Below are 10,440 nucleotides of genomic sequence, written 5' to 3'. Positions count from 1 at the left end.
GTGATTTGAGCTGGCTTTTTCTGGTCGACCTTACAAAAGGAGGCAGCTGAGTTTGTTGAGGTATGTCTGCCTTGCCACAAACATGCTAACTTTCATGTAGCGCCTCTTGAAGAACTTATCAGTATTACCTCACCATGGCCATTCGCGAAATGGGGCCTTAACCTACTCGAACCCTTTCCACAAGCACCAGGCCAAGTCAAATACCTCATAGTAGGGATTGCCTATTTCACTAAGGGGATTGAGGCAGAACCTTTGGCAACCATTACCGCTCAAAGAAGTCAGAAATTTCTTTATAAGAACATTATCACAAGGTTTGGAGTCCCACACTTCATTACCACGGACAATAGAACACAGTTTACCGATTCAACCTTTAGGAATTTAGTGGTAGATCTAAAAATAAAACACTAGTTCACTTCCGTGAAATACCCCCAGGCTAATGGCTGAAGCTGCCAACAAGGTCATATTGGATGGGTTAAAGCGTCGATTTCAAGATGTGAAAGGAGCTTGGGTAGACGAGCTTCCACAAGTCTTGTGGGCATATCAAACCACTCCACATTCCACAACGAGAGAATCACCCTTCCGACTTGCATACAGGATGAAAGCAATGATCCCCATAGAAGTAGCTAAAGAATCACCTAGAGTCTTATTTTATGATAAAAGAGCCAACACCCAGGCTCAAAAGGAAGAGCTCGACCTCCTCTATGAAGTTCAAGAAAGAGCTCGGATTAGGGATGAAGGTCTGAAGTAAAGGATGGCTCTAAAATACAATAGAAAGGTGATCAAGAGAGACTTCACCACCAACGACCACATCCTAATTTGAAATGACATCGGAATACAGAAGTTAGGTGAAGGAAAGCTAGCTGCAAACTGGAAAGGACCTTGCAAGATAGTAGAGGTCCTAGGCAAAGGTTCCTATAAGGTGTCCGACCTCCAAGGGCAGGAGCTCCCAAGGTCTTGGCATGCTTGTAACCTAAAAAGATACTATAGCTAAAAGTCTTGTACCTAGGTGCACTCTTTTTCCCAATAGTAAGGGGTTTTTAATGAGGCACCAAGCACAAGGGCTAGGGGCACCCAAGCCTTTAGTAAACGATTTTTTGTAAAGGAATTTTCTTGAGCATTAATAAAATTCCTAGTCTATTCCTTTCCTCAGAAGTTTCCTATTTCAAACGCTTTAACTTAATCTCGACAAACTGCGAAAATCATTGCCCGATCTAAAGTTGTCGACAAGATGAAGCGATGAGGTACAAGTTAATGTAAGAAGTTACACAAACAACTCGAACAAAGCGACCTCAAAACATGTTGGATTAAAAACAGAGCTGTAAAAATAACTTAGTAAAGGCCGATTACTCGAATTCAAAGTCATGTAAGGAAATTAATCAATCACCGAATTTGCTTGGACTTAAATCAAAACAAACTGTGCCTTGCTAAAAATGGTACTTTTTTGCAATCTACAATAAAGTTCTGAACATTAACAAAAGTTGTGAATAAGCAACTAAAAGGTAAAAATGTTCCAAAATACTATAAACTACTACAAAAAGTTAAAGCATTATAAATGCCCACAGGTCAGGCTACCATAAGCCAAAAACACAAAGATCTAAAAAAGATCAAGACTTCTCACCCATTAGAGGATTAAGAGTCTTGCCAGTCATGGCGTATTGACCCTCAGCCGAAGAGGTCGGAGGATGCATAGAGACTGGCACGGCAAGATAACCTTAGGAGTAACAGAAGGGATCTTCATAACAGCAACTTTGGGTTGGGCTCCCGAGGTGGAGGTCGGATCAACCTGAGGTCCTAAAGTCTTCGAATTTTGAGGAGGCTCTTCCTCCTTGTCCGACTCGGAGGCAGGGACTATCTTCCCATCCACCACAATGTTGTCAACACTGAAGAGGGAAAGATCAAGGTCAGGAGCCAAGACCTTAACCTAAGCCTCTAGGTTATCAAACATCTCGTTCATACCCTGGGCGGCCAACTCCTAGGACTTAGCAAAATCCTCTTTCAGTTTCTTTAACTCCTCCTCTAGGGCCAATATCTCCCCAAAGAGCCGGGTGTAGCTCTCTTGATATTTCTTGGCCTTCTCCTTGGCCAAAGCAGCAGCAGCCTCCGACTTAGTAGCTCTCTACTGAGCTTTTTCGAGGTCGGACCTCAAGGTCTACCGCTCCTATTCCAGGTCCTTCTTTAGCTCGTTCAGCCTCTCTACATCTGCTCGGGCAGCCACAAGAGCACTATTCGTGGCCTGTATAGGAAAGCCCCTCAACTCTCTGGCCAGAGTAGAGCACACCCCTACTGTTCGAAGACCTCCCTGGGCCAAATGCTAAAGGTGGTTCTGAATAGCAATATCGTCCATGCTTAGATGGTGGTAAGGAAGCACGTTCTTTTCACCCTAAGTCAAGGCATCAAAGTGACTCAAATAAATGCTCTCCTCATCATCCACCTTCTACCTTTTGAAAGGGGGTTCAGTGGAAGAAGGAGATTCAGGGAAAGACTAAGGAGGAATAGGCTTGGAGAGAGGAGTAGGAATGATCACCTTCTGCTCAGTGGGACCCGACCCTGACTTCTTCATCGGGGAAGAGCAGACGGAGGATCCTTTCTCGACCTCTTTCTGTGACCCAGCTTCGACCTCTTTTTGTTGCTGAAGATTCTTGGCAACAACTGACTTCTTGGTATTCCAAAGGTATTTCATAGCTGATTTCGGAGCCATACTTTCTGCAAAATGAAACAGAATGCAGTCAGAATCAACAACTGAAAAATAAAAAGAATTCAATAAGCAAGAAAAGGAAATCTACCAGGTCCGATTTCAGAAGGCTGGGATGTCCCAGATATCTTTTGTGTCTAAATAGGGATCTTGGCCCTATGTACCCAAAATAAAATCTACAATACCCCTCTCTAAGTCGTCTAAATCCGCCAGATCACACCTAACGATATTAAGGATATATTGCCAGTATAAGGGAAACGGGGGTTCTTAGTTTTCGGGCAAGAAGAAAGGTCGGACACCCACAGCACCCTTGACCTTAAAAAGTAATTTTTAAAATTTTGGAAAGAATCGTCAAAGATGGAAAAAGCCTTCCGACCTTGTACGGCTCGAAAGGATATCCAGCCCCACTTCTTAGTGGAACTATAAGGTTTTATCACAACAAAGAGATAAAAGAAGACGTTCAAAGCAGGTAGAACATCTAACTCCTGACATAAGAGCTGGAACATTTTCATAAAGGCCCAAGAGTTCGGGTGTAATTGAGAAGGGACAAGGTTAGAAGATCACAACACCTCTATCTCAAAATCTATGAAAGGAAATCGGACACCTAGCCTAGTAAAAGCAATCATAGGCATAAAAGAAAGGTTGTTCAAACTCCTCTAAAAGGGGAAAGCACACTCTCTCCTCTGGGTCAGGTGGTTCTAAGACATAGATTCTCTCATCCTCCCTACTTTCACATATACTGTGGTGCCTACGAAACTCATTGCAATATGCTTTATCAGTCACTGGGACACAACTAAGAACAGTACTATCTACCTAAATCCGAAGAGCAGGGGAAACCTTAGTCAATATATTCAAAATAACACAGCGAGACATAAACGCTACACCTACAAACACAAAAATAAAGAACGACATTACTACAACAAGTTGGAACTCGTCCAAAACAGTTCGGGCAAAACAGAAAAACCAAAAAGAGCCACTTCTTTCAAAAGAATTTTCACAAAACAGTCAAGTGGCGTCTCTCCTACGCAACCTCGTCGCATCGAAGCAACACCATTTGGGGCAACGCGACACATAATCAATAGAGCCACAGTCACAGTCATATACAAAAGAAATTCTTTTCAAGAAAAAAGAGTCAAGAGAGTCTTTTTCGAATCTTTTTAGAAACATTTTTTCACACAAACAGTACAAAAAGCAAAACTTCCCTCAACAGAAAAGAAGGAAATAACAGCAAAAGTAAAAAACTCAAATAACAGAAGCAAAACCCAGGCAATCAAGAAATGAAAATTCGAGGGAAAGAAGAAACAAAAACCAACCTCGAAAGAAGAGTGTAAAAAAAAGGGAAGAGCACGTCTAAAGCAACAGAAAACATGGACGATCCCCTTCACGCCGGTGAAAGCAAGAAATCTTCAAAGACTAAGATCAAAGAAATCTTGGAAGAAATAACAAGCAATTGAAATAGCACAATGAAAACTCTTTGAGAAGGAAAAACACAAGAAACCTTTTTTAGAAACAACCAAAAGGAGAAGAAGAGCCGAAAATCCCTTTTTATAAGAAACATTGAATCAAAAACGACTCCTTGACTCCTCTTTAAATGTTCACGAATTTCAAGGAATAACTACCCCGCAACATTAAAACACCATTAAGGTTCAAATTTTCGAACACGTCAGGTAGACCGAAGTACTGTTACCTGATGTCCACAGCAGAAGTCGTAGAATGCTTGACCCCGACCCATAAAAGAATCCAGGCTCAAGCAGAGGCACTGTTCATACCCTGGTCCAATAAATAAAAGTCAGGCTCAAGAACACAAAAGGGTCCACTAATAAAGGTGGACCTCATGACAAACCCAACCTCTGTAAAAAGGTCAGATACTAACGTAAGGATGTTAAGTCCTACCTGCCCAAAGCAGGTAACTACCTCCAAGAATCTCTCCTACTATCTCAAGATAAAGGGAACACTTATCCATCAGAAAAGATGGAACTATTCCAACAAATGTGGTTATCAATTCTACTATAAATACACTGGCTGTAAAATCCCGAATTTTGAAAAGTTATTAATAAATTATTTATAATCTATTATATTTATTTAATATTATATTTTTAGAGATTTTTATATATAAGTTGAGTAAATAATTATTTATTATTTAGAGTTCTTATAATTTAAAAATAATGATTATTTTATATGCCTTAATTTTAATATTTAGATTTTTAACATTATTTTATAAATAAAGAAGAATTAATCTAGTTATCATCAATTTTCATTGAATTAGTATTTATTCAAAAATAGATTTCAAGTTGATAATAAAATGGTATCTCAAATATAATTATTACATATTTAATTTGAATTTAGATTATTACTCTATACTTTTATTTTTATTAAAAATTACTACCTTATCTTAATTCCTAAAATTTCCAATTTCACTACACAACACAAACCCTAATTTAACTCCAATAATCTAAACCCTAACCCACTCACCTCTCTCACCCCCACACCTCACACAGACATAGACACACATACACAAAATGCAACACAGCAGCAGCTGTTGAGAAAGAAAAGAACAGAAGAGAGGGAGAGGAACGGAGAAGAGGGAGATGTGACAGGGGAGAAGAGAAGAGAAGAAGGAGACGCGTCGGGGATTATGGGCCTCGCCGCCGCAGCCGCCGCGCCGTCAAGAGACCAGAGGAGAGGGAGATAGAGCGCGGCATTGAGACAGAGGAGGAGTGGTCATCATCGCTGCAGAGAAGCCCACCGCCACTGCACCAAGCCTCGCCGCCACCGTCGCGTCAGATCTCTGCCGCCGAACCCATCGTTGCCGCCGTCATTGGAATAGCGAACAAGGGACGGAGAAGATGTGCGAAAGGGAGCGTCACGGAGTTGCCGTGGCCATCATGTTGCTGGGCTCTCCATCGTCGCGTCTGGGTGGCTGTTGCGCCACCATTTGTCACTGCCCAGTCACTGTCGAAGCTTTGTGTCGCCGTTCTGGCCACCAAAAATCACTGGTGGAACCACTGTCTTCTCGGTAAGCATTTCGTTCTGGAATCTTTGAAAATCGGTATCCCGTTATGAGTTATTAAAGGTTCTGAGATGTTAGTAACGTAGGGTCGAGTTCTGAGTCTTGCATGTTGATTTTAATGGTTGTTGCATGAGACATCAAGCTTATGCGTCGTCACCGGGGCTGCCACTGCTCCGTTTTCTCAATTATTCGTAAACCTGATAAGCCATTTCTTGTTTTGAACTCTTTCAGTTGCTATTCTGTTATAGATTATTGAGTTTTATGTGACGATAATATCTCAGGGTAGAGTTACTATAGTTGGTTGGTGCCTTTGTGGCTGTTGCCGCTGCGAAATCTAGTTGGAGTTGACACCGTTGAATTCGGGTCGAGAGAAAAGGAATTCGTTGATTATTTGTTGACACCGTTTAGGTTATGGGCTCGACTTGTCAAGGTAGGGGCTTTTTCGAAAAACTAAACTTTATTTTGGAATTGTTATAAATGGATATTGATGTGAGAAATGTACCTTTAGTGATTGTATATGTTTTATATATTGTTTGGTTGTCTTGGATGGATATGAATATTTGTTGGAGTGGATTATTGTTTGGTTTTGCTAAACAAACGGTTCTTAAAGTGTTTCCTTAAAGTTGTGGACCATGAGTTTAATCCGTTGAAAATTAATTTGAGTTTGAATCGGTTTTCTTGAAATATGAAAATGATATGCACTTTTGGAATCCGGTTGATTTTGAACTGATTTGGTTTTGAACCCATTGAAAAAAGGGTTATGGAATGGTTTGGTTGGGACCTGGAAAGGGTGGCAAAGTCCAAGTTTTAGGGGAGGTACTGCCGAAATTTTTAATAAATCTGAGACTTTGTTTGAACTGTTATTTAGAAAATTATGAATTTAAGAATTATATTATTTTACCAGAATTATTTAAGAAAATAATAAATTATGTTTTAAACTGAATTATTGAAAGGAGAATTATAATTGAGCTTTATTTCTTAAGAAAAGTATTACATGTTGAGTGCAAGTCATTTAGAAAAGACTTATGTTTTGAGGTTGATTTAAATGCGAAAAGGGTTTATATTTTGAATTTAATTAAAGAATCACATTCGGAGGAGTATTAGTGGATTTAAAGAAAATTAGACTTTGAGCGAGTAACTCTGTTGGTGATGTTTTGGAAGAAGTCAGAGAATTTGTTTTAAAAGTGAACTTGAAGGTGCTTTTGATTTGAATGGAGTGGTTTTGCTCTAAGTGATTCAGCTTTGAAAATTTTTTGGTACTTCTGATTCTTGTGATTTGATTTTGATTCAAATTAGAAAAACAATTATTTTTAAATATCTTTAATGGATTTAAGAAATTGAAATTTGGTAGATTCTCCCTCAAAATCTTGAGACTTTGTTGCGGTAATTAATTAATAACTCCTAATTTAAAGTAAGTAAGCGGATGGTCTAAGAATGAAATTATTTTGAGGTTGGTTTAGGAAAAATTAGATTGTGTAGAAAAGAATGTTATAAAGAGAAAGGATTTTGGTTTCAAAGTAAGGTGATTTGAGGAAAAAGTGATATATGGCATGAATGATGATTTACTTGATGTGGATTGTTGAGAAAGTGCGAAAATGATTATGAATGAATTGGAAGGATAATGAAAATGAGCTTGAATTTGATTGCAATACGCCTCCGGGTAAGATGCAGTGGTGTTATCCACTTGCTCCAGGTAAGAGGCGAGAATACCGAGTAAGATGCAGTGGTGTTATCCACTTGCTCCGGTTGAGAGTTTGAAATTCCGGGTAAGACGCAAGGGTGGAATTCTATCGCCGCTTGCTTCGCATTGAGAACTGTAACACCACCTGGGTAAGAGGCAAGGGTGAAGTTGTCCCCTGCTCCAAGTACGCGGGTAAGATGCAAGGGTGGCGGCATTGTCCCACTTGCTCCGTGTTTTGTGTTCTGTCAAGGGTTAGCTATTGGACATGTTGGGTTTGGCTTTATAACCGACAGATGAGACTCATCAGCCATAAGGCAGGCATTCATCATGTGCATCTATGTGATATTGTTTAGGTGTGTATATTGTAATTGGTTTGCCTATGTGAGTAATTATATTTAACTGCTAATTGCTCTACTTGTTGTAACTGCTTGATTGTGTTTGAACCTTCTTACTTGTGTTTGTGATTGAAATTGAGTGGACTGTGATGAATTGGACATTGATTGAATTTTTTGGACCGAGGACCGTGTTTGGTTTGTGTTTCTGATTTAGTAAAGTACGAAAAACTAAACTGGTTCAACATAGACTTAATGAACCTATGCTTGGAGCAGCTTGGTCATTCATGCTGTTTAGTAAAAACTTTTAAAAAGGTTTTGGATTTTTTAAGAATTAACGGATTTCTCTTTCGAAAAGGATTTCGGATTTTTGAATATGAAACTTTGGTTTGGAAAAGATACATAAGGCGTCTATTAATCACTGTATTTTTTAAAACAGTTTTATTCTACGTATCTTATTATAACAATTCTCTAACCCTATAGTGAGAACCAGCGAGGACGATGTTCTCATTCCCCTACAGGTCTTTTCTTTTTCAAGATATGGACGACGATGTTCGGAAGAGCTTGTTACTTTTCTGTTTACACGATTACCTTGTATTGTTTTAGATATTATGTTTCCCTCGCCTTTAACTTTTCACAATTTTTATAAGAGGGATAGGATTTGTATTATGAGATGCTTCTACCTTAATACTATTTATATGTATATGTATATGGCTGTAAGTATGGACTTAAGTTTTGTTTTAAACGGTCTTTTGAAAAATACGGTCTAACTGCTTAAGCGGGCTCCTATTTTAGTATTAAATATTTAAGAGTCGTCGTAATACTCGAGCTATCAGAGTGGCACAGCTGGAAGCGTGACATTTTAATAGTTAGGGTGTTACACTGGCACCCCCAGGTATAATTCACGTTCTAATCTTAAATCCCTTGCTAACTTAAGCATCGGAGTCTCTTGCAAGTACCACCTCCTACCTCCTCATGAGAAACTCGGACAAGCAGTACCTCGACACCAAAAAAGAGGGACGCTGCCATACTAAGAAATCTGAACCTCACGTTTAAGTTCAAATCAACGTTTCAGGTAACCCTCGGAACAATATCTATGAAAATATATATTATATTGAATTAGATGAAATAAAAGAAAATTTGAAATTAATTTTTTTTCAGCCAACTATCTGCAAACAAAGGAGTTAAGAGTGAGGATTAGAGATTTAAATTGTTATTATTAAACAAAAAAAGAGAAATATTGGCCCAAAAAATTGATTTAATAGATATTTTATACGTATTATAATTTATCAATTTATAGTCTTAACAAATTATATAGAATCTGATAGACTTAATTTTGTCTTTAAATTTATTCAATTTTGTAGTTGTTTTGCGTTGATTTTTGTTATATTTTGATACAGGTGTCAACTCAAATTAAACGCTTGTATTAAAGATCTTAATTTAAAAATTAGATACAACCTCTCTAAAAAAGTGAGCTCAACTTAAAACTTATCAATCATAATATTGAAAATGAATTGTTAAATTAAATAATATAAATGAAAATTCTTGAAGAAATGATCATATAAATACACAAACAAAGACTAAACGAAAAAGAAAATAAAATGAGATAAAATAAATTTAGATAAATACTGCTTATGAATTTATAATAAGAACTTGTGTCAACGTGAACATGAACGAAATAACAAAAGACTGTAAAAAAATAGTATAAAAAATAGTAAAATAAAAAAAAAATTGACTTCATATATTCACTTGTACTGCCATTCTATAGTCTTTCTAAGCATCATATTGACTGAGAATTTTGTAGAGATTTAATGTGGCTTGAGAAATTAAAATTCCTTTAAATGTATGTCTTTGACTCCCATATTTATATAAAAAAAATCTATACTGTTTCGAGGAGTTAAGCCCCAAAATGATCTCTAAGATTGGCGTCGTGCACTAAAATCGTCCCTGAGATCCCAATTGCACCAATTACGTCCCTGAGATTGAGAAAAGTGCACCATATTAGTCCCTGACCCATTTTCCCTTAACGACGTGATGACATGGCTGGATGACGTGAATGGTAAGTGACATGTGTCACTCCATGATTTGGCCACGTGTAATGATATGATGATGTGGTGACCAGTGACACGTGGCATGCTGACGTGGATAGTTGTGCCACGTGTCACAATGTTATTTGGCCACGTGTCCGTTTGTGCTACGTGTCGCGACAGTATTCGTCCACGTGTCATCCATTATGTCATCGTTGTAAATGCACCAAATTAGTCCCTCACTTTGTATTAAGTGACTCATTTTAGTCCCTGAAATTGAATGTCGTGCACCAAACTAGTCCCTTCACCAATATTTTTTTATTTTTTTCTATAAATTCAAAATTCTTAATATTTTTGAATACATTAATTTCAATTCTATTTTTTCACATGTTATTCAAATAAAAGTGCTTTTGTAAAATATTTTTTCTCTTGCGAATATCCTAACCGTCGACTTGGAGTTGACGTGAAGGTATTTCAAGCACCTTCACTACTATCTCCGACCTCTTTCAGTACTTTTATAAAATATTTTTTTCTCTTGCAGATACCTCTAACCGACGTCTTGGAGTTGACGTGAAGGCATTTCAAGTTTCCCTCATTACCATCTCCGACCTCTTTTATTTATACTGCAAAGGTCGGAGATGATAGTGAGAGTGCTTGAAATACCTTCAATCTAGCTCATTTACACATAACGAAAACGT

This window comes from Arachis hypogaea, chromosome 17, assembly GCF_003086295.3.
Source record: "Arachis hypogaea cultivar Tifrunner chromosome 17, arahy.Tifrunner.gnm2.J5K5, whole genome shotgun sequence".
Classification (NCBI taxonomy): Eukaryota; Viridiplantae; Streptophyta; class Magnoliopsida; order Fabales; family Fabaceae; genus Arachis; species Arachis hypogaea.
Note: the sequence above shows the minus strand (reverse complement) of the source record.